The 25,266-nt window shown below is 47.4% G+C and overlaps 1 long non-coding RNA gene across 1 annotated transcript; it reads left to right on the top strand.

Annotated features, from left to right (window-relative positions):
• Positions 1 to 15,669: 15,669 nt before the first annotated feature.
• LOC102450485 (uncharacterized) lies at positions 15,670 to 22,634 on the top strand. The gene is made up of 2 exons (XR_331966.4): positions 15,670 to 16,833; positions 22,187 to 22,634. It is a non-coding gene; the product is annotated as an uncharacterized LOC102450485 (long non-coding RNA).
• Positions 22,635 to 25,266: the final 2,632 nt, after the last annotated feature.

A 25,266-nucleotide genomic window follows, 5' to 3' on the forward strand; every position in this document is an offset into this window, starting at 1 on the left:
AGAGATGATGCCCCTGTTGACTCATTTTTCATTTCAAGGCTCCTCCAGGGCATAATCTGGAGCAGTGTTACATTAGTCCTCAGATAACATTCCTGCACACATCGCGCAGTGATTCCGAGCGGGGGTAAGTTAGCCCTCCGTGACGAAGTGGGGACTGTGTTCACGTGTTGTGGTGTGTGTGGTTTCTACTGTCCTGTACTGCTGTGTAGTAACTTCTGTGCGTGTGTGTGTAAGTGTGCCTCAGTTTCCCTGGGCACTGCACTACTGTCTAGATGGGGATGGGAATTTGGGGGGTGATTCACTGAGGGGGGCTGCCCCAGGCCAGCACCGTACACAGTGGCCAAGGCTCTCTTGTAACCTGAGCCTCGGGGAGGGGTGTCACCAGATAACACATTTTGCCCTGGGCAAAGGAGGAGGCGGGGCAGCCTGCCCGGTGGGGACCGGTTGCTGAGATGGTGAGCTAGTCTTGGCTGTCTTAGGATACAGGGAGGGGGCCCAGGGCCCTGGCTCTGGGTCTCCCTCTGCCCAAGATGGATCGTACTGACTGGTCCCGTTTCCTGTGCTGTTCTACGCTGCATCCCTGTGAACCAATAAACTTCTGTTCTACCTGCTGGCTGAGACTCACGTCTGGCTGCGGATTGGGGGGCCAGGCCCAGTGTCTCCCCACCCTCCATGACACCCTCACATGCTACCCCCTTTATGGCTGAAAGCCATGCATTCCATGCAGTGAGTACGTCAGGCCTGAGACAGGAGTCGCATGTCAAGAACATTAGACCCTTTGGCCGGTTGGCACCCAGGGGCCTCTGTGGCTTAGCAGCGTGTGTGAGCTCAGTTGGGCTCACCAGTAAGCAGATGTCCATATAATAAAAGCTACCACTGCTGGGCCAATACATGCCAAATGGATAAACTTCCACTGTGCCATAACTGCTCAGTGGGTAAAGAGAGGACTGCTGTCACGAGGGCTGCCAAGCTATGGCCTTTCATAAAGGAAATACATCAGAAACTCTTCCAGAGGGAAGGGGTGTCATCCTCTATTCTTCACTCTCAGCCCAATCCTAGATAGCCTTCTCTTTTGCCCTCTCGCTTTTTGGTGTCTCTTGTTCCCTGGAGTCCGCAGTGGGGAGGATCTCATGTCTTATCTTTCGTTATGCTGTCGCTGGAATGCAGTCTTGCCTTTCTGAGGCAGAAGCTTGGAAAATTGCTCCTCCCGGCAATGGATTTTGGAAGAGAAGTAGCCAGGATGTCTGTCTTTGCTGTTTCAACTCAGATAGGAAAAGGAGACACGTAAGAGTTGCAGCTGTGTTTGAAAAGTCCCCGGTGCTAAAGAGGCAAGGAAAGGAATGAGTAGTTTCTGCACTCCCCTTTATGCAGCAGATTCTAGAGATTACTTGTGCACGAAGCCCTGCAGACATATGACTTCATGGAAGAGAATGAGACCAATTCTCTAAACAAGAAGTCTCTGAATTAACGGGTTCTTTTGTTCCCATGTGTTTTCTGGCTAAAGTCCCCCTGTTGCCCATGTGCTTCTCCAATTGATAAATCCCCATCTTATGGAGAAATGTTTATCTGATTAAGAAAAAGGTTATTGTCTGGGCAGACTTGGAGCTGGTATGTAACAGTTTTATAAACACGATAGAGTATGTGGCCAGGTAAGAGAGGGGGAGTTATTCTATGCTAAGTTGTTAGATTCTCCCATATGAAGTGGGTTGTGCCCACAAACGCTCATGATCCCATCTCCATGTGTTGTTAGTCTATAAAGTGCTACCAGACCATTTGTTGTTTTTTTAGATTGAAAGGTTTATTGTGTATCTCTACTGTTCAAATTCACTGGGATTCTGTGCAGGAGAGTGGCAGAAGGACTTCCCAAACAAAAGCAGCCAAATGCATGCTGAAAAAACAATGGGGCAAGCGAATCTGCAAACGTTGTTTTGCCAGCGCTAGGAGTTCTGGCAGGAAAAGTGCTATAAACAGTGGAAAAAGTGACTAGGTTCCTGTGAGGGGTGGGGAGGGCGGGATTGAGTTGCCAGGAGCTGAGTTCTGTCAGGAAGACAAGCTGATATGGAGAGCGGAGGTTCTGTGGAAGAGGTAATCCAAGTTAGTTCTCCGAAGGGCTCCGTGTGGAGGATGATTAACCAGCCAAGCCTCTAGCCTGTTTTATTGTTGCTGCGATCGCTTTTCTCTGAAATGCGTTGGTTGGGAATGAATGATACTTGGTTTTGGTCATGGATTACTACTGTTGTTGTCTCGGAGGGAACAGAATAGACAAATCTGGACCTGAATCAGACCTGCAGCTGAGACAATCACAGCTAGTACCACCCAAGAGACAAGTCAAGCCTGTGATCTAGCAGTGTTGTGCTCAGAGGGTACGTCTACACAACAGTGTTATGTCGGAACAACTACACAACTCATGAGGATTCAAAATGATTTTGAAATAACGGGTGGCCTATTTCGGCATTTGTAAACCTCATTCCATGAAGAATAGCGCATCTTCCGAAATAGTAGTGTAGACGGGGCGGGCTGTGCGTATTGGCTGACTTGGCCATCGCCTAGGGCGCCGCGTTAAATGGGGCGCCCAATGATGATGTCATACCATTGAGGGCTGTGGAGGTGGGGGCACCGATTGTGCATTCCCCCTGGGGTGCCAGCTGCCGGCAGTCCGCCTCGAGCCTCCCCTGAGTGTAGACACTCCACTGCTGCTATTTCAAAACATCTCCACCCAGGGCCATTCAAAATAATTACTCCCCAGTACTTCCTGGGGCTCTAAATCGAGGTAGCACGTCCACATTAGGACAGCCTGCCTTGGACTCATTTATAGACTTCCCTGAAGTGTAGACACGCTATTTAGAAATAAGCTATTTCAGAGTATTCCATGCAGTGTGGACGTAGCCAGAGAGACCAGGAAAGGTCAGAGGTGACCATGACATTGTCCCCTTCACTAATCCTTCCCTCTCCTCCACTTCTTCTGAATGTTGCTCTAATTGCTTACCTTGATGGGATGCTCTCCCATTGCAAAAGTGATCCCTGTTTCGCTGACCCCATCTGCGTTTCAGCATCGGATAAAGCAGGCAAGGTCCCCTGGGGAGGAGGACAGGTGCCGTGTGATCTGTGGAGGGGACCCTACTCACTCACTTTCCAGATTCCACCAGTAGCAAGGGAGGAGGTGCTAAACAGAGAGGAGGAGATTCCTTTCTTAGTATAGTAACATAAGAACAACATAAGAGCGGCCATACTGGGTCAGACCAACGGTCCATCCAGCCCAGTATCCTGTCTGCCAACAGTGGCCAATACGAGATGCCCCAAAGGGATGGAACTCAACAGGTAAGCCTCACATGATCCTGTCACCCACCTCCAGAGAAATAGAGGCTAGGAACACCATTCCTACCCATCCTAGCTAATAGCCATTGATGGACCTAAGCTCCATGAACCTATCTCGCTCTTTTTTGAACACTGTTAATGTCCTAGCCTTCACCACATCCTCTGGCAAGGAGTTCCACAGATGAGTGAAGAAAAACTTCCTTTCATTTGTTTTAAACCTGCTGCCTATTAATTTCATGTAGCCACCTATTCAAATTCATGGGGGTTTTCTAGTTTAAATTTCTTCTTGGGCAGGGCTACTTGTGTGTCAGTCAAGAAACTACAGTGACATCTTCTCTGTAAACATCACACTGCAGAGTGACAGCAACTCTCAAAAACTTGCCTGTCCTGTAGATGGAAAAGCCCTGTTAGAACAGTCTAGTCCATGAGCTACTGTAAGATCCTCACCCATGACTGCTATATCTAGTACAGGTTTAAATGATTCTAACTATTTTGCCGGTTAGTTCCCTAGCTTTTTATTAAGGCACAGGATTCTTGCCAGCAAGTTAAGGAAGTATGGATTGGATAAGAGGACTGTAAGATGGATAGAAAGCTGGCTAGATTGTCAGGCCCAATGGGTAATGATCAACGGTTTCTAGCGGAGTGCCCCAAGGTTCAGTTCTAGGGCTGGTTTTGTTCAACATCTTTATGAATGACCTGGATGAAGGGATGATTGCATCCTCAGCAAGTTTGCAGATGACACTATGCTAAGGGGAGAGATAGATACATTGGAGGGGAGGGATAGGGTCCAGAGTGACCTAGACAAATTGGAGGATTGGGCCAAAAGAAATCTGATGAGGTTCAACAAGGACAAGTGCAGAGTCCTGTACTTGGGATGGAAGAATCCCAAGCATGGTTACAGGATGGGGACCAAATGGCTAAGCAGCAGTTTGACAGAAAAGGACCTGGGGATATCAGTGGATGAGAAGCTGGGTATGAGTCTAAAAGTGTGCCCTTGTAGCCAAGAAGGCTAATGGCATATTAGGATGCATTAGTAGGAGCATTGCCAGCAGATCAAGAGAAGTGATTATTCCCCTTTATTCGGCTCTGGTGAGGCCACATCTGGAGTATCATGTCTGGGCCCCCCACTATAGAAAGGATGTGGATGCATTGGTCCTGTGGAGAGCAACCAAAATGATTAGGGGGCTGGAGCACGTGACCTACAAGGAGAGGCTGAAGGATTTGTGCTTGTTTAGACTGCAGAAGAGAAGAGTGAGGGGGAATTTGATAGTGATAGAGATGTAGCCATGTTAGTCTGGTATAGCTGAAACAAAATACAGGACTATGTAGCACTTTAAAGACTAACAAGATGGTTTATTAGGTGATGAGCTTTCGTGGGCCAGACCCACTTCCTCAGATCAAATAATGGAAGAAAATAGTCACAACAGCAAGGAACGCCTTTGCTGACCGATCCCTTATGCCTTGTGCAACAAGGTTTACAGGATCGGTCGGCAAAGGCGTTCCTTGCTGACCGATCCCCGTCTTGACTGCCGCTTCGCGCCAACAAACAGCTGAGCTGGCACAACACGGTGGCCATTTTTATTCTAATGAAGCCGGGGTTATTTAAATCCCCGCTTCATTGACTATGTCGGTATGTCTAATTTACATGCCTCAGTCGGCAGAGGCATGTAGTCTAGACATCCCCTTAGAGTCAGAGAATACTAGAACTGAAAGGGACCTTGAGAGGCCATTGAGTCCAGTCCCCTGCTCTCACAGCGGGACCAAGCACTGTCTAGACTATCCCTGATAGACGTCTGTCTAACCTGCTCTTAAATATCTCCAGAGATGGCAATCCCGAAGATCTGCCCTGGTTATAGCTATTCATGACTAGTACTGCCAATGTGTATTCCATGGTAGATGCACTGCGCATGTCTTGACACTCAGTTACAATCAGGGTTTAGCTGAACCTGAGGCAAAATCCTAATGGACGGCCTGTTGGCCTGATTATACTTGGTGGGGGGAGGGTAGGAGGAGGAGCAGCTGCCCTGTGGCCTGACGATTTAAAGGAGCCCATTAGTAACGGTGGCTGGACCCTGGCTTTTTAAGTCATTGCCAGAGCCTCGGGCGGTGCGCTCCAGGTGGCACTGATGGGCTGGTTTGGGAGGCTAGTCCCAGCCCCGCCCCATCGACCCAAGGCCCCGCCCCTTCTGGAGGCACAGATTTCCCCCCACCTCCAATGTTGCTCGGGGACCTGGCAATTCTCTCAACCTCCTTGTACCCGAGACCTGTAAAGATGCAGCTACCGATGGGTGTGTCTAGACCACAGGGTTTTTTTGACAAAAGTTGGCTTTTGTCGAAAAAAACGATACCTGCGTCTAGACTACCACCGCGTTCTGTCGACAGTAAGTTGACAGAATGTGGTGGTTTTGTCGACGGTGGTAAACCTCATTCTACGAGGAATAACGCCTTTTCTTGATAGTACTCTTTCGAAAAAAGGCGCTATTGCATGACAACTGCTATTTTGAAAGAGAGCATCTACACTCTCTTTTGAAAAAGCGAACTCTTTTTCGAAAAAACCTTCTTGTTGTCTAGATGCTCTTTATTGACAGAGGCTTTTTCGAAAGATACTTTTGAAAAAGCCTCTGTCGAAAAAGGCATGCAGTTTAGATGTAACCTATGTGATGAAATCTCTAAGGGTATGTCTACACTACCACCCTAGTTCAAACTAGGGTGGTTAATGTAGTCAATCGAAGTTGCAAATGAAGCCCGGGATTTAAATATCCTGGGCTTCATTTGTATCTTGCCGGGCGCCGCCATTTTTAAATCCCCAGTAGTTCGGACTCCGTGCCCGCGGCTACACACGGCACGGAGTAGGTAGTTTGAATTAGGCTTTCTAATTTGAACTACCGTTACTCCTCGTGGAGAGCCTAATTCGAACTACCTACTCCGTGCCGCGTGTAGCCGTGAGCACAGAGTCCGAACTACCGGGGATTTAAAAATGGTGGCGCCCAGCAAGATGCAAATGAAGCCCGAGATATTTAAATCCTGGGCTTCATTTGCAACTTGGATTGACTACATTAACCACCCTAGTTCGAACTAGGGTGGTAGTGTAGACATACCCTAAAGCCTTAGTTTAATCCAATTGCTCCTAGTTAGTTCCATAGTTTGGGTGAGCCACCTATGTGTAAATCCATGAGTAATGCTCTATAAATGAGGTGCACTGTGGTAACAGAGTGTAATTTTAACAGAGAGTCCTGTGTCCATCTTGCTTGAATGGGGAAATAGGCTTATGAGGGTTACAATATCAGTCCTTTTTGAGACTACATCCTTTGATGGGCTCTGTGGAAATGCTGACCACACCTCATTTTGCTGTTACAAGCATTCACCCAACTATTATCCTCACTCCTAGATCAAGCTGCAGTAACAATACCCGTGGCCAAGCAAAGATCCAAGCGTAGGAAGGGGAAGATTCCCCGAGAGAGGGGAATGTGTTGACGCTGGCTCAGCACAGGAGTGCAGAAGGTTGCCAGCACACACAACATGTCGGCAACACACAGGAGCAGCTCAGCTGTCAAAGGTAGCACAGAGCCAAAGCACTCCCTTGGATTCCGTTGGGGGCGAAGGAAGGCACATACCGTAAAGGGTTTAGAATGCTAAGCTGTTCTCTTATTATAATGTTCAGATGTTTAGACTTGTTCCATGAATTGATTTTATCTGTAAATCTGAACTGATGTCTGCGGTTAACCAGGCATCCCACTATGCTGTTTTTGACATGTGTAAGCTCCCTCCCCCTTCCCAGTGTGAATGCAGAAGCATGCTTGTGGGGGACACGAGGACACCATAAGGATGGGAGTGTGACAAATGCATGCCCAGAACGGACAGCACATAAGCATGCTCAAATAAGGAATAAAGGAGCAATCCATAGAAGAGAGAGGGACACAGCGGAAGGGGTCGACCATTAAGCAGAACTTCCCCACGGTGCCCTCTACTCAGATTGCCTGGCCAGCAAACCAGCTCAGGAATTGTCATGGGAAGACGGATGCAGTGGTGTCTGTTGACGCTGGCGTACTGCCTTGAACTGTGAGTGTGTCTGGTAGCGTGAGTGAGTTCCCCCTTCCATCCCCCTTCATACAGACATAATCAATAAACCCTTTACATTCCTATAGAGTGGTCCTTTGTCTTTAGTGCCCAACAATCCTCGCAACAGATTCCATCACAAAGATATTCCTCAGGCTTTCCTTTCCCCGATGGGAAGTGGAGGCGGGGAATCCTGGTAGACTGGAGTGCATTTGAATGTGGTAGGCTAGCAACCCACAGCACGCAGTCAAGGTTCCCAACAAGATGCCTATTTGGGGTAAAAGAATGGGAAGTGTGAAGGAGTCCCACCGAGGGGGCGAAGAATGGGGTGCAGTCCTGACATCTGGCCCCCTGAGAGAATGGGTCCAGTTGAAGGGAGCTGACCCCTGGAGTCAAGGGGCAGTGCTCTTGGGAGCCACGGTATCTGATCTGGAGTTGATGATGGAGAAGTGTGTTTTATTATATAAACCAGACAAGGCAGACAAGGAGAGGGCAGCCGCTTGGTTGTTGTGGCAAACGGTGCACCAGTGGCAAAGAGTCGGTTGGCGCAGGATGTGGAACAACTGGAAGAACAAAAAAGGGAGCTCGAGAAAGAGCAAGATATGTGGAGGGCGCAGGAGCTGATGGCTAGTGCCCAGGCCTCCTCTCTCTCCATTGCTGTCGTGAAGGTGGTGGCCATGGAAGAGGAGCGGGAATGCATTCAAGAAGAGAACAGAACTTTAAATGAGAGGGTACAGTGTTTAAAGGAGTTGGTGCTAGAAACCAATTGGCCCGAGGTAAGGCCATGCCCAAAGGGCAAGGTGGCTGCTGTAGGACTGCACAGGAGAGGAGGGGCAACCAGCAGATTGGGTAGAAGAATAGGATGGGGATATTTAAGATGACCCAGAACCCCCGGGCCTGGACCACAGATGGCCCGACTCCAGACATTGGGTTGCGGCAGTCCAGAGAATGGTTCTCAATTACGGGCCTGCTCCCTGAGCACCAGGCACTCTATAGCGGAGATCGAGCTGACCCCTGTGCAGTCAGTAGACTTAGCAAAAACCCTGGAAGGACTCTTCTGTTCCAGGTTTAGCGGATGGGTCAGGGATATAACACCCCTGGAATTGAATCTGGCTGAAACCCGACGGTTGTTGAAGGCTGCATCTGGATTGGGAGGAGATATAGCAGGGGCAGCCAGACAGCAGGCTGGTCACACCCCCCATAATAGTATTTTTGACATGTTGATGGGAATGGCACCTGTCGTAGGGCCACGAATGCTATTGGCAGAGTTCATTTTGGCCGTCGGCCCTGGGGAAGACCCCATTTGGTTTGTGGAAAGAATGGTTCTCTTGGCATGTTTGTGTAACCGGAGGGCAGCTACCACCACGGGAGGTCAGGTACCTACGGCCAGAGCTCAAACAGCACTGCCTCCTGAAGAATTGTGGTTAACCACCCAGAATCTCCCAATTCATGTACAAGAGGCAATAGGGAGATGGAGGCCCGGGAACCCACGGCTATGGAGGCTCTGCTGGATGGTGTCCAGCATGCCATCCTTGTTGCCCCTCCGGTGGCACCGCCAGCAGTGGGCCAGGCTTCTAAGGTGGTGGTGGTAGACCATAAGAGCCGGGGCAGCCAAGATCAGATCTTAGCCCAAAAACCTGAAAGGGGCCCTCTCATTTACGTAACGAACTGTGGCGGGCCCTGTTGGAGAAAGGGGAAAATATGGATGACTGGCATGGGAGGCCCACCAAGGAATTGATGATCCGGTGTGTTCAGTTAGGTGTGCCTCTCCCCTTCTCCCGGTGATGCTCGACCCGAGGAGTGGATTCGGTGGTATAAGACATTAGCAGAAGAGAAAACCACCTTTGGCCCACCAGCTACAAGAAGCTCTGAACAAAACCAGGGCTCAAACTGACAAGGGGCGGTGGGAAGTGGAGCCATGGGATGTGGGCACCCAAGTCATGTACTGTAAGTTTTCCACCCGACCCCTCCAGGCTAAATCGGAGGGCCCATTCACTATCATGAATCAAGCTGGGAACACAGTGTATATGATAGATAAAATCCCAGAAAGGAAGTGGGTGCATCATGGCCAGTTGAAAAGGGTGTGTCCCCGTCAAGTAGGGGCCCTATGTTAATGTGATATTAAGTTTTGGCTTATAGATGGTGGACCCCAGTGAATGGAAGGACCGAAGTGCTGTATTATCTGCCACCAGAGAAGTGTTTCCCATTTTGGAATTCACCAGCTAACAATTTTTATAATCGTTCTCGCTTGAACTTCTCAGTTTGGTGTCACAAACCCACAGAATATTTAGAAGACCCACCCCTTCCATATATGAAAACATGAGGATTTACACTCACCGGTAGCCCATTGCCCATTATTGATGCTTGTAATAAGCTGCAACCCTTCCAAAATGGCGATCCAGACCAGTTGTGATTTCTTTTCGACACCAGTGAAGGCAGGTATATCCTTTTGGGTCCCGTGGCAGGGAGAAGTCACTGTTTGGTTGTCCTGGCATTATGGAAATGGATCTAAGGCTGATCCATTGTGATCTCCTTTTTGGAAAGGGATATGGCACTAGGTTATCCCAGAGGACAGCATGCTGTGTGATAACTGTGGGCCCCCCTATAACCAATTGGCAGCATCCCAGAACCCTTGGAAGAGCTCATCCTCGATTCGAGTTAGTGCCTCATTAAATGCACATAAATCAGCATTGTTTTGGTCTGTACAGGGAGATGCAGAGGGGTGCTCCAAAGCTTGCCTTCCTGATTACTATACGTGCAGCACAGGAATCAGTGGGTTTTACCATCAGGGATGGATGCTTCTGTTAAGAGGAGAAACTCCAAGAGGCATGCCCATGTGGCGACTGCTGCCCTCCCCACTAATCTGTGCCCCAAATCCCTCTTTGTCCCAGGAAATGGTTACCGTGGCCCAGTTGGTGATGTTCAAAGCTACATTCAACGTGACTAGGTTTAGCATTTCCGTTGTGTGGCCCTACTGTAAGCCATATGTCCAAGCATGGTTGGAAATAGCCATGGTCCCTCCCTTCGATGATTACAGCCAGCATCGCAGACAAAGGGATTTGAGGGGATGGATTTGAGGAGGAATTGGGATGGGGGTGGGAGTTTTAAACACCACTGATATCAAGGTCCTGGCCAACAAGTTGACTGCGGCAGGGGTTCTGTTTCACAATGAGCAGAGGGGCAATGCCGGTGCAGTCACCGATGTGGCAGTAGGGCCAGTGCAGTTGGCCGAAATTTCACCCGGGCCATCGGATCTGTTGAATGACACTTTGGTCGCCCTTATGGAATCACTGGCCAAGGGCATTTGGAGGGAGATGCATGTGACTGACCAGGAACTGCTGTGGAATTTGTGGGCACCGCAAGTATCTATGTTGACTCAAGGATCTATTCCCGCCACAGTCCGTCCTCAATTTCCTGAACTGGATTGGGCCTATGCCCACAAAATCGAATCTCAAGAGCGGAATTCTTGGGAGGGGATGCTATGTGTACGCTAGCGGCAGTCTCCCAAGCGATCGGAGAAGTGCTGTGGGCTCCCCGTAGTTTTCACACCCACTTCCACCAGGAAGCGGGATTCATAAACCTGGGACGTGATTGCCGCACGGCATCCTTTGGTCACTGGATCTGCCCTGTAATGCCCCTTCAAAAAGACGATTGTTATTCAGAATGTCAGGAGGAAACTATGTGTGTTTACAATGGGTGGAAGTCTCTTTTGTAGTTTTAATGCCAGGGCCCTTACTGATGTGTGTCTTGCGGGCTAGGCTATCTATGACCAACCCATGGTTGCCTCAGAACAATGCCACTGTCCATCTGTCAACTCTACATGTTGTGTTAGCAGAATTACCAGTGTGGCGGTAGAGGGGGGGCACTTCCGAGCCCTCCTCTCACCGCCAGTTTGGCTCGCACAGTTGCAGGCAGCAGAATGACAGTACACCCCCCTGTCCACCAAGGATTAACTTTACTGTATGGTCCAAGTTGATTCAGGACGTGTCTGGGGCATATGCGATCACCAGATGCGTAGCCCGTGACTCATAGACCTGGGAGATCCACATTATGCAGCAAGTAACACAGTTAATAGAAATCGGAAATGAAATGATTGAAATAACACAACACCATTGGTGGGATATTTTTAAGGGGTGGTCAGGATCCGCAAAACCTTTCCTGTGCCTTTTGATCCACCCCATTGTAGGCTTATTGTTAATGTTAATTATGGGTTTTGTAATAATTTTTTGGTTATGCTGTTACTCCTGCGGACTGGTAAAGAGGGTGGTCCGCTTGCAACAGGTTACCTTCGCTCTCCAACGACTTCGGTTATTGGAACCATCAATTAGATCAAGGGGCAGAGTGTTGGGGATGAAGGAAAGTCATGAACCGTACAGGGCTGAGAATTCTTATTATAACGTTCAAATGTTTAGACCTGTTCCATTAATTGATTTTGTCTGTAAAGCAGAACCAGTGTCTGTGGTTAACCTGGTATCCTGCTATGCTTTTTTTTTTACATTTGTCAACTCTCTCCCCCTTTCCGGTGTGAATGCAGAAGCATACTTGTGGTGGGCACGAAAGCACAAAAAGGACATGAGCACAACAGATCCACACACAGCATAGATGGCACATCGGCATGCCCAAATAAGGAATGAAGCAGCAATCCATAAAAGAGAGAGGGAAACAGTAGAGGGCATTGACCATTAAGCAGAACTTCCCAATGGTGCCCTCTGCTCGGATTGCCTGGCCAGCGAACCAGCTCAGGAGTTGTCATGGGAAGATGGCATGCAGTGGTGTCTGTTGACGCTGGTATACTGCCTTGAACTGTGAGTGTGTCTGCTAGCTGTGCCTGGTAGCGTGAGTGAGTTCCCCTCTCCCGCCTGTTTCGTACTGACATAATCAATAAACTCTTTACATTCCTATAGAGTGGTCCTTTGTCTTTAGGGCCCAACAATCCTCGCAACAGATTCCATCACAAAGATATTCCTCAGGCTTTCCTCAGCCCTCAGGAGCTGCACTAGCACAAATTCCTAGTTCAAAGGGGGTCTGGCTGCAAATGTCGGCAAGTTTCCTCCTGCTTGAAACCCATTGACCTGCTTGACTTGGTGTTTCTGATGGGCACTTTCATGGAGGCAGTGCCCAACTACCCTTGGCCAACATTTTCCCTTCTCTTCAGTATTGTGCAGGATTCAGACGATCATGCTCCTCTCCAGAAGAGGCTGCATTTTGTTGGTGAAGTGGGGAACCCAGTTTTTTAAATTGTGAACACACTAGATAGGGTCATAATTCATAATGATCTGGACAAACTGGGGAAATGGTCTGAGGTAAATAGGATGAAGTTTAATAAAGACAAATGCAAAGTGCTCCACTTAGGAAGGAACGATCAATCTCACACATACAGAATGGGAAGCGACTGTCTAGCAAAGAGTACGGCAGAAAGGGATCTAGGGGTTATAGTGGACCACAAGCTAAATATGAGTCAACAGTGTGATGGTGTTGCAAAAAAAGCAAACATGATTCTGGGATGCATGAACAGGAGTGTTGTGAGCAAGACACGAGAAGTCATTCTTCCGCTCTACTCTGTGTTGATTAGGCCTCAACTGGAGTATTGTGTCCATTTCTGGGCACCACATTTCAAGAAAGATGTGGAGAAATTGGAGAAAGTCCAGAGAAGAGAAACAAGATTAAAGATCTAGAGAACATGACCTATGAAGGAAGACTGAAAGAACTGGGCTTGTTTAGTTTGGAAAGGAGAAGACTGAGAGGGGACATGATAGCAGTTTTCAGGTATCTAAAAGGGTGTCATGAGGAGGAGGGAGAAAAATTGTTCTCCTTAGCTTCTGAGGATAGGACAAGAAGCAATGGGCTTAAATTGCAGCAAGGGAGGTTTAGGCTGGACATTAGGAAAAAGTTCCTAACTGTCAGGTTGGTTAAACACTGGAATAAATTGCCCAGGGAGGTTGTGGAATCTCCATCTCTGTAGATATTTAAGAGCAGGTTAGACAGACATCTACCAGGGATGGTCTAGATGGTGCTTGGTCCTGCCATGAGGACAGGGAACTGGACTTGATGACCTCTCAGGTCCCTTCCAGTTCTAGTATTCCATGATTCTATGATGGAGGGTCGCCTGGCTGGAATTCAGTCGCACGGCATTTACAGCTTGCTTAAAACATTGGGGTAAAAGTTGCTGTGGAAATTGAATCTGGACTGCAACGCATCATATAAGAATATAGTGGCTAGCGGCCAGTTCCTGTGATGTTGAATCTCGCAGCCAGCCCAGCCCAGGGAAAGAGGGGCCCGCCGAACTTCTAAACACAACAGATCTCCACAGTCCCTTTGTGTTGTCTGAGTTCAGCCTCAGAAGACTCCATCTCACACTGTTCTAAACAACATATCCCCCAAAGGAATTTCTTCAGATCAGAAGACCACGGACCTTGCACAGGTGAAGATGGGCTGAGATGGGCTAATACAGCATCCTGGTGAGAACCCGTGTCTGGTTCTGGCCCATACATGGCCAAAACTAAAGTACAGTGCTGCTGACACGGGGAAGGGTTGGGGGGGAGGGGTGGAAGGAGAAGGGTATCAAAAGGGCCAGCTGCCCTGGAGCCTAGTGATTTACAAGGGTCCGGGGCTCCAGCAGCCACAGCTGGGAGCCCCGGGCCACTCAAATTGCTTCTGGCTGGGGAAGTCTGCCCCAGACCCACCCTTCTGTCTCAGGCTTTGTGCCTTCCAGGGCCCCAAGACACCCCTCCCGCAACTTGTCAAGGATCCCTAACGAACCAGGCAATTACTTTCACCTCTGCCTTCTTGAGCTTGCCAAAGCCAGGGCTGTGAGATTGGCCCCGTGCCTATGTGTAGTGATTGCTCTGTAATGTCCGTCTGAGCTGCGAGCCATTTTGCACCTTCCTCTCATGCCAGTCGAGTGGCGTTTAAGCCAAACTAGCGCTTGCGTGTGCTGCGCGTCACACAGTGGGCATCAGAGTCATGCACTCGCAGTGCCTGCCCTGGCATCCGTTCCTAAGTGTGATTTTCGGGCAGCCAGCCAGTGAGGCGCTAGGTCCTGAGGTCAATTCGCTGAAGGCCTGAGGAAGTGCAGGGGGCGGGCAGGTGCGGTGTCTGTAGGATTTGTTGTTGCTTTCTGAAAGACAATGGGACTTGTCAGCTTTGTTTGGACACGGGCCACAGTGGTTCTGCTGAGGCTGGCACCCGGCGCACAGTGAATGACTCACACATGTCAGAGTCGGGAATGTTCTTTCTTCCTAGCTAGCCCCGGGGGAGCCCCGGGGTCACCTGGGAGGAAGAGCAGTTTGACTCTGGTTGCCTCTCCAATATAAACCTACTGCCGGCTCAGCTGCACAATGAGTGCAACACCCAGCTTGACCTCCACAGGTGCATAGCTTGGCCAGTGCCAGCCTGAGGAGGAGCCAGCCCCATAAACCACAGGAACGCCGACAAACTACAGTTAGAATCGCTTGACATCTCTTGGTAGCGTCTGCATAAAGTTGTGCTGCTACAGTTCAACATACACCAGTCCTGGCACGGGAGCAAGGCACGCTGTTCTCATCTCGGCTGCCTTTTTCTTCCTGCTGTTGGGAAGCTCTTCTGTCCCTCCTCAAGGGCATAGGGACTAGTCCGCAGCAGAACGGACCTGGAGGAGGAGGTGGGTTATATAACTTAAGCGATGGTGACCGAGTGGGAGGGGAGTCATGATTTTCTGGGTGAGGTGCTTAACAGGAACTCGGCAGAGCTTTTTTCGGTATCTGCTCTGCTACAGATTTCCTGGACAAGTCATTTAATCTCTTGCCACCTCGGCTTTCCAGCCGTAAAATGAGAACAATAATATTTCCTTTCTTCCCTCCCTTTGTTTGGTCTATTTAGATTGGAAGCTGTTTGGGGCAGGGCTTGGCTCTTATCATGTGTTTGTGCAGCATGGACCCTGTTCTCAGTTGAACCCACTAGATACCACTGTAATATAAACAACCAGAAAACTTACCTTGTGGCTTCTCCACAGGGCAGCCCATGGTGTTGGGGGCCATGTGCCATGGTGGCCCAGCAGCTCAGGCCGAGGTGGCTGGGGCTGTGTTGCCGGCCAGTGGCTACTCCGTAGGACTGGGGAATTTGCTGCCCCCTGTGGACATATGGGAGTATAACTGTCCCTTCTATCAAACCCTTCCATTTCTATTTGATGGGAAGCAATTGCATTTCATGGACATCCCATTGTCCTGGGACAACCAACCCCTCACCCTGCTTTAAACTATGACAAGAGAAAGCTCTATACTGAATTTGATGGTCCTAGATCTTACAATTTAGGAGGAGTTCTTGAATTAACAGACTCACAGATGGATTGACAGGCAGCCCGTCAGACTGATACAAAAACTCTCTAAAATATCTAGTAAATAATCTAGTAAATAACTTGTGGTTGCTTGAGCTGAGAGCCTGGGGCAAAACTGATCATTCCCAGATGATTACAAAGTGTGCCTCTGCTCCCCCCCCCCCAAAACCTCAAGCCACAGATGGAAGTTGGTTTTGTAAACCGGGGTGGGGGGGAAATCTAGAGAAAAAGCTCCAGTAGACTGCTTGTTATTAGGTCTGTGAGGAGGAGGGAAATTCCATTTTGCAAAGGGGGTTAGAGGTGTTAAAATTTCATTCCAATTCTGAAAGTCTCCACAAAAGCAAATTCTGGGAGGGGGAAGAAATAATTGCCTAGCGATGGCAACATTTTGATGTGACCACTCGCAACATTTTGTTTTGACATTGACTTTTTAAATGTATTGGCTCAAATATCATCTAATACAAAACAGCCAAAAAAGACTGAAATGCAAGCTCAAAAGAGTTTGTTCTACCACTGTTGAAATGGGACAAGTTTCCCCTTCCTCCTCTGTTTTTTCTCCAAAATGAACTGCCTGTGAAGTCGAGAGTTGGCAAGGCATTCCACTTTTGAGGGAACTGCCGTCGCTAATGGAGAATGGTTCAGTTGAAGTTTTTCGGAACAGCTCCACTTTTTAGATCATCAGAAAGCTTAATTGTTCCCTCCTGGATGAACAGGGGTCTGTTTTACAGTATCAAGCATTTATTGGCGGTCCAGGTGCACACCCCACACATGAGTTCAGTCTGAAAGTTCTACTAGACTTATCACAGAAATTTAAGTTGAAACTGGCAAGTGGTTTGGTTACACACTGAACCAGTAGTTGACAGGATGGAATTGAGAAAGGAGTCTGTAAACCTTACACGCAAGAGCTTGCTTTGCTCAGCAATGTTTCCCTTAGATACTCCCCCTTCCCCCATAGCAAGATTTAACAGAGGAACCAGTGTTACTATTCTGCAAAGCCTTCCTAGCTTCAGCTATAGAGACTATACACCGGGCAGCTTCTGAAGATGGAAACAGCTCAAAGAAATGTTCCCACTTACCTTGCCCTGTCTATCTTTAACTTGTTGTGCTGCTGCCTCCCACTTGGAATAGCTGCTCTCGTCTATTCTCTCAGGGTAAGTTTATTTGATTTGATTTTATTTTTTGTTTCCATTGGTCCATTTTAGAATGTTGATTTACCAAAAAATGGTCTTACAGAGAGAAAAACTTAAAAAACAACCAATAGCCTTGCAGCACCTTAGAGACTACCAAACCTTTTGGAGAAGTGAATTCTAATTTTGAATGCAAAGGTGTTTAAACATTTGGATTCTAGTCTCGGAAGTTATAGGGAACGGTACAATTTTCTTTCAGCAATTTTCTCAGGACTGGGTGGGGATTGTTGTTTGCAAAGGTGAATTGACTGGTAGGGGACAACATTTCTCTTGCACTGTTGTTTGGTCGATGGTACTGGGCACGAGTGAAGGCTATGTTTGTAAATACTCAAGTGTGAGCTGTTTGTGTGCCCGGTGACAGGCAGCACTGACTTCTTTGTCCATTGTTTCAAACATTAGCTGATGGATGAGCATTTTCATCTCCTTGAGAGGGTATCTGGCACCCTGTGCCCTGGAGTAATTAGACTTTGCAGTGAGTTTTAGCATGACCTGTGCATACTTAATCCTCTCTCTGGTGGATTCTCTTCACACAACGAACCCTGAAAGCAGATTCACAGTAAGGGACATGTGCAGTGGCCATTGTGGTCATGAACAGAGGCTATCAGCTACTATCAGCACAACCTCTTTCATTAGTACTTCTTACAGATTTCATTTTGACCTCTATGCGAATAATTTGTACTAGGTTCCGCAGCTCACAAAGATCTGGAATTCTATAGGCAATTCCTTCTGCGCACTGATGTGCAGAGCAGGCAAATTCCCCTCGCTGAAACCTTCACCTTTGGAAAGTTGTTTATTTCGTTTTATCAGGACACCCAATTGAGGAGTATTTTCTTCTGAGCATTAGCCAAGTGGAGTATCGAAGCAGTCATTGCCTTAAGAGATTCGCCGAATAATGAGGTAAATACACAGAGGATCCATTACCACCATGGATTTCCTGGTGTGCAGTTTGCCTCCACTTTAATTAGCCATGTAAATGCTTGGAGCAAAGAGGAAGAGTGTGGGTGGGTCTCAGTTCCAATATGTCTGGTCTCTGACAGGGTTGATGCCAGCGGGGAGAGAGGGAGCTGGGGAAAGTTGCATGCCCAGATCTGCTGCTTCTTGCTAGAAATTATGATTTAATATGGCAGCAGCCTCGCCTGTCAGGCTAGAGAGTAAGAATCCCCCATAGGGCATAGTAATAGAGATGTAGCCATGTTAGTCTGGTCTTGCTGAAACAAAAGACAGGACTATGTAGCGCTTTAAAGACTAACAAGATGGTTTATTAGGTGATGAGCTTTCGTGGGCCAGACCCACTTCCTCAGATTGAATTGTGGAAGAAAATTGGCCTGACCATATATACCAAGGGGATACAATCAAAGAAAGTGAATACATATAAAATATCTTCCCCAATTATCACCTCTAATATCATTCCCTCATAGCAATTAACCTCCTCACTCATCCCCCCTCTGTTCTAAAATCTGATTTGTCTATTTTATATGTGTTCACTTTTTTTGATCATATCCCTTTGGTATATATGGTCATGCCAATTTTCTTCCACTATTTGATCTGAGTAAGTGGGTCTGGCCCACGAAAACTCATCACCTAATAAACCATCTTGTTAGTCTTTAAAGTGCTGCATAGTCCTGTCTTTTGATTCATGGGGCATGTCTACACTAGGACATTATTTTGAACTGAAATAATAACTCCCAAAAGAACTGTTTTGAAATAAGCGTTATTCCTCGTGGAAAGTGAGAGTTTTTATTTCGAAATAACCAGCCCGTTATTTCAAAATTACAGGCTTGGTAGTGTGGACACTCTGCTTGTTATTGCAAAATAAGGGGAGTTATTTTGAAATAACTCCTTCATGCGGACCAGGGCGTAGAGAGAGGTCCTCTCCCTACTGCAGAATATGAAGCAGATGGCTGTGGAATTTGAGGAGGATATGGAAGGGGAAGAGGTTTAAAGGCATTTGAAAGGTTGAAAGTCAGGGAGGGGAAGAGGTGAGATTTCCAGGCGTCTTCATTTTCTGTTCTTTCCTCATGGTTCATGCTTGATATTATCACCTGCTATTATAACTGTGCCAAGGATAATTTGCTGGGTATGAGCTCACATTCTTTCCCAAGTATTAAGGGCCTTTCCCTGATATTTAATCTCAAGTTATTTTCCTAGGAGAATCAGTCTTTCTGAATGCCTGGGTTTCCTTCCTTGTGGATTGTTAGGGTTTCCTGAGTGAGGAAAACATATTCCTTATTTAATTTCCATATGTTGATTTTAAAGGAAGGAACAGCTCATGAAACTGGCAATGACAACATAGCACTATTCTGTTATAGCACAGTGGCATGTTCATAGTCTCTAAAAATACATTTTCAAAAGGATTCAGGCGCCTAAAGATACAGGTAGTTGCTTAGTGGGATTTCCAAAAGCACCTAGACATCTTATTCCCATTGAGATCCTACATAATATTTAAAATCTTCCCTGAGGTTAGGTCTACACTACTAGGTTTGGCACAAAAACTCGTGGAGCATCCACACTTCAAGCATGTTTTTGCGCATGTAAAATGAAAGAACAGAGGTTTTTTTCCAATGTAGGTATTCCTCCTTCTATGAAGAATAACTTATTTTTGTGCAAGAGTTCTTGCACAAAAAAGTGTGTGGGAATGGGCAACAGGCTTTTTTTTTGCGCACAAACAGGAAAGAGAAAATAGCACGGGTGCCCCAGTGGCCAGTCTGTGGATAGCTATCAGCGCTTTCTCGCGAGAGAGCATCCATGCTGTGTGGACGCTCTCTTGCTCAAAAGTGCATCACTTTTTTGATGCACTTTTGCAGTGTGGACACGCTCTTGTGCAAGAAGTTTTTGCAGAAGATCTCTTCCACCAAAAGCTTCTTGTGCAAGAAGCCTATAGTGTAGACATAGCCCGAGTATCTACACAGAAAGAAGACATCTGACATGAAGGGTATTTTAGGTTAGTAGAAAGAGACAGAACAAGGCCCAATACCCAGATGCTATTGCAAATAGAAGTATTCAAATATGAAATGAGGGTTATTAAACTCTGGAGCAACTTACCAAAGGAATTGGTACACTCATTATCTTTGGAGTCTTTAAACAGACATTGCTTGACTTCTGCCAGAAGTTATTTGTCTCAATTGTTTTTGCTTATATACTGAGAAGAGCAATTTCCTCTCTCAGCAGAAATGACCGGGGGAAATTCTTTGGCCACTATAATATCAGAGTGGCTCCTTCTGACCTTAAGAAAACTCAGAATTCTGAATTATTTTGGTGGCTCATAGTCCCAATACTGCTATGAGCTGTTTACAGATGAGCAGGCCACCACAAAACTACCCACCTAATAACTTCCATTAGAGAAACAAGAGTCAGTCTGTTTGCCAGCTATTCATAAATAAGAGGAATAAAAATGGTTCCATATTAAGATGGTACTTCCTTATCTCTGACCATGCCCCAATTTTGCATACAAAAACGTAGTTCCGCTAATGTCTGTGATGTTACACAGGTGTGTGATACTGTCTGCATGCATTAAGTCTTTGAAGGGTCAGGGTTTTAATCTTGGGGCCTGTTGAATTGACACGTACAAATTACTTATAAAATCCCCATAGGCTCTTAACCCCTATGCTTTATGTTGGTGATTGAGTGATTTAATTTCTGCTTTGTAATATTTCACTCTCCCTTCCTCCTCCAGTGGCAACTTAATTAATCACTCCCTCCATAGTGTGTGAGGCAGCAAACAGTGTGAGAGGAAGATCCTGAATAGAGCTAGTTCAAAATAAAAGGGCCTCCCAAAAAATCACAAGAACTTGTAATAGTTTCCGTCAGCTCTTGTCATGCATGTGCTTGACCTCCACTGGAAAGCTAGTCCCCTTTCCTCTGGAGTGTTCTGCTGGCTTCTGACATTGCAAACTTGGATTCAATTCCCTGCTGCACCCATGACTCCATGTGACTTAGTTCCGCACCTGTGAAATGGGGAGAATCACCCTTCCCTATATCACACAGGTACTGTGAGGATAAAGTCACGAGTGATTGTGAGGCGCTCCAGTTACTTCCATGATGGGGACAGATCGGCACCTAGGAGAGATGGATTCCCCCAGAATTTGTAGAATTCCCAGCATGCTGGGAAGCTAATCTCTTTGAATGGCTATCATCCAAAGGCTAAAACAGCTGATCGTGGGATATCTGACTGGGTGCAATGAGGGAGGAAGGATCTTGGAGTCATCATGGATAGTTCGCTGAAAACATCTGCTCAGTGCGCAGTGGCAGGAAAAAAGCGAATGTTTGAAACCTATTAGGTTTAGCTAATAAGGCAGAAAATATCATAATGCCACTAAATGTGCACCCGCACCTGGAATACTGTAGGAAGTTCTGATTGTCTTATCGCAAAGTAGATATATTCGAATCAGGGATATGGAGCAGCTTCCATCTGAGGAGAGATTAAAAAGACTGGGACTGTTCCACTTAGAAAAGCGACAACGAAGTGGGAGGACATACCAGAGGTCTGTAAAATCATGATGGCCATGGAGAAAGTGCATTGGGAAGTGGTAGTTACCCCTTCACACATAACTCAGGAATCAGGGGCCACATGATTAAATTAATGGGCGGCAAGTTTAAAACAAATGTGAGGCAGCATTTCTGCACACAACGCACAGTTAACCTGTGGAACTAGCTGCCAGGGGGTATTGTGAAAGGCCAAAAGTAGAAGCAGGGTGCAAACGGAACCGGAGAAGTTCATGGAGGGTAGGTTCATCAATGGCTAGGAGCCAAGATGGTCAGGGAGGCAACCCCATTGTCTGAGAGCCCCTAAACCTCTGCCAGATGCTCGACTGGATGACAGGGGATGGCTCACTCTGTAATTACCCTGTTCTGTTCACTCCCACAGAAGCATCTGGCCTGGGCCACTGTCAGAAGAGAGGATACCGGGCTAGATGGGCCATTGGTCTGACTCAATATGGCCGTTCTCACGTGTTTGAAGTTGTGTTGGTCACGTGACTGTAAATCAAAGGATGTGGTGGGTGAGAGGGAGACCCACAGTCAGGGCTGAGGAGGGAACTCGCTGACTCTGGACGGGGAGAGGCCGGGCTGGGGCCTAGCCTCCCTCAGCCAGTCTTTCAGTGCCGCTGGGGGCCTTGGTGGTGATTTAACCCCCCCGAGGCTCTGCCACTGCTGAGGTTGCCATTGCAGCAATAGCCTGGGGCTCTTCTAAATGTCTGAGCCCCAGGACAGCTGCCCCCTTTGCCCCGCCCCTTGTCAGTGGCCCTGCATGCAGCAGCTTTTTGACTGACACTAATATAACTCTTTCGGTGGGGTGGGGTGGGCTGTGCTTCCCTTCCAGGCCGAGAATGCCTCTGGGACTGGCGACATGGACAGAGCGTCTCAAGCGTCCCGCACGGCCCGCACGCTGAACATCATCGGGATCGTCGTAGGAATCATTTTCATCATCATTATCATTGTCGTCGTAGTCGTGGGGCATAAAACCAAGTTATAGATGCCAGCGTCGCCTTCCGCAACCTCACCGGTGCTGGGCAATCGCCGTGTATCCAGGGCAAGACCTCCTTCCCACTCGAAGAGCCAGCCAGGCGCCAAAAAGCCAAAGATGGGAGTCCACAGCACCACTGAGACAACCCCCCCGAAGCTGCGTCATGCACAAGTCTGTCCTTTTAGAGGCGTTTCTCCCTAATTAACTGCTTTACGCTTTTGTATTCAGATTAACACAACGTTTTCTCTGTCGGTACGCAAATATATTGTAACAACAACAGACAATTAAAAGGGTTTGTACACAAGTGTCTCCCTACAAGTTTATTCCCTGTGGTCTTAATATACGGGCCCAAAGAACCAAAGATCTTAATGTGACCATGCAACTGCCCAATATTAAATGGAGTTAACCAACGTTTACAAAGACACAGAAACAAAAGGAAAAGTGTTGAAAAATATCTGGTCTTGGCCAGCTAAGCCAGACTGATGTGAGAGAGAAGGAAAAAGGAGAGGGATAGGAAAGAAAAGAAATAAAGTGGGGAAAGGAAAAGGCTCATAGGAGTAGGGCAGGGGCAGCAGGTTTCTATAATTTTTGGTGGTGCCCTATTAGCCACACCCCTGGCCCCTGTTAACCACGCCCTGACCCCCAGTAGCCACACCCTCTGACCCCCATTAACCATGCCTCCTGACCCCCATCAACCAGGCCTCTGGAGGTAACACGCTCGGGGAAAGATGGACACATGACCAGAAGTAAAAGGTGTCATGTCACCCCTCTCAAAGGACTTTTCTCACCTTCCTCCTACCAACAGAGATTAGTTTGGCCCCCACCAAACCCCCCTCATGCAACTATCCTGCAATTGCATTAACCCAATGTGTGTGACGTTAACTAGGGGGCAGAGAGGCTGGAGGAAGTGTTCCCCCTAAGGCTATGTCTACACTCGTGGCTACTTGGGCAAGTACAGCCGTTCTTGCACAAGAACCCACAGGGCAGCCACACTGCCCGCCTGCTCTTGCGCAAGGAAATTTACAGTATGGCATGGTAAGAGAGGGCGACTTGCGCAAGGGCTACACTCTTTTCTAACAGGAGTAAGCTCTCTTGCGCAAGAGGGCAGTGTGGCTGCTCGGCAGGGAATTCTTGCGCAAGAATCCCCTATGGTTAAAATGGCCATCGGAGCTTTCTTGCGCAAGAGAGCATCCACACTGCCATGGGTGCTCTTGCACAAAAGCACAGCTCACAAGAACCCTTGCGCAAGATGTTCTTGCACAAGAAGCCACCAGTGTAGGCAAAGCATAATGGTGCGTCTAGACTGGCAAGATTTTGCACAAAAGCAATCGCTTTTGGGCAAAATCTTGCCGCCTGTCTACACTGGCCGCGAGTATTTGCCCAAGAGCACTGATTTTGTACTGTACATAATCAGCGGTTCTTGCACAAATACTTTGATGCTCCCACTCAGGGATAAGCCTTCTTGCGCAAGTATTCTCATCTTAAAAAAAGCTATCTTGGCATTGGAAAAAGTTTAGAAAAGGGCAACAAAAGTGATTAGGGGTTTGGAATGGGTACCATATGAAGAGAGATTAAAAAGACTTGGACTTTTCATCTTTGAAAAGAGGAGACTAAGGAGGTATATGATAGAGGTCTATAAAATCATGACTGGTGTGGAGAAGGTGAACAAGAAAAAGCTATTTATGTGTTCTCATAACACAAGAACTAGAAGTCACTAAATGAAATTAATAGGTAGCAGGTTTAAAACAAAGAAAAGGAAATCTTTCTTCATGCAATACACAGACAACCTGTGGAACTCCTTGCCAGAGGATGGTGTGAAGACCAGGACTTTAACGGGGTTCAAAAAAGAGCTAGTTAAATTCATGGAGGATAGGTCTATCAATACTTGTTAGCCAGGATCGGTAGGAATGGTATCCCTAGCCTCTCTCTTTCGTAGGACAGGAATGGAGTGATGGGGAGAGGTCACTCCAGCTGATCCAGCAATGGACAAGGTCTCTGGTTCACAGGACTGTCCTTACTCGTATGTAGAACATGCAGCTGCATAGGGCATCTGACAATGTGGGGCAATGCTGTGTCTTAATGCCCACCCACCCACCTCTTCCTATCCCTGTTTTGTAGCTCTGCTTCCTTAGGAAAGGATCTAATTAAGCTAAAAGTGTGAAAGCCTGCCAGACCCATTAGCAGAATATTGAAAGTCTGAAAAGCCATTCAAGTGGTAATGAAGCCATTTGATAGCTGCTTGCCAATGTCACGTATATACTGTCCGTTTCTGAATTTACTGTGTTATTCAGCAGGACCTTTGTTTAAAATTTGCATTAAAATATTTCATTAGTGTGTTGCTGAGAATTGTAAAATCAGATCTCTAAAAACTCATTGTTACCCGGCCCCTCCTCCCCCAGCTACCATTGAGCAGAGGTGCACCTGTTTAGTAGGGCCCCTTAAATTCTAAGGTCGTCCCTGCTGGTTCCCAAAGGATCCCAGAGCAGGGGTAGAAGGACTACTATCAACTGGAGCCTTTCTAGTGATCTCTGGCAAACTGATTAGGATTCCACTTTTAGTGATTTGAATATATTTGCTCTGTAATGCCTTTCCTGTGAGAAGAAATGTGCATGTTTGGAAAGCGCTGTCTGGTAACTTATTACTGACTGAAGTTGCACCACTACCAGTCTCTGAAGAGGAAGCAAAATAGGCCCGCTTTGCTGAATTGTCATTTGCTGGGAATAACACAGTGAAGTCAGGGACCTGTTCAGCCTGGAAATGCCCCGTTCAGGAGCGAGATAGAGGCAGGTGAGGAAAGGCGACAGCGAGGGGGATGGAAATCCCACGCCCTTTCGTACAGGTGAAAATGAAATAAACGTGCTACCACATTTGCATCCTCAACTTGACGCCTCGACATTTTATCCCAGCTCTTCTTGTATGGCTGCCGAAGCGCGAAA

The sequence above is a fragment of the Pelodiscus sinensis genome, chromosome 26 (assembly GCF_049634645.1).
Source record: "Pelodiscus sinensis isolate JC-2024 chromosome 26, ASM4963464v1, whole genome shotgun sequence".
NCBI lineage: Eukaryota > Metazoa > Chordata > Testudines > Trionychidae > Pelodiscus > Pelodiscus sinensis.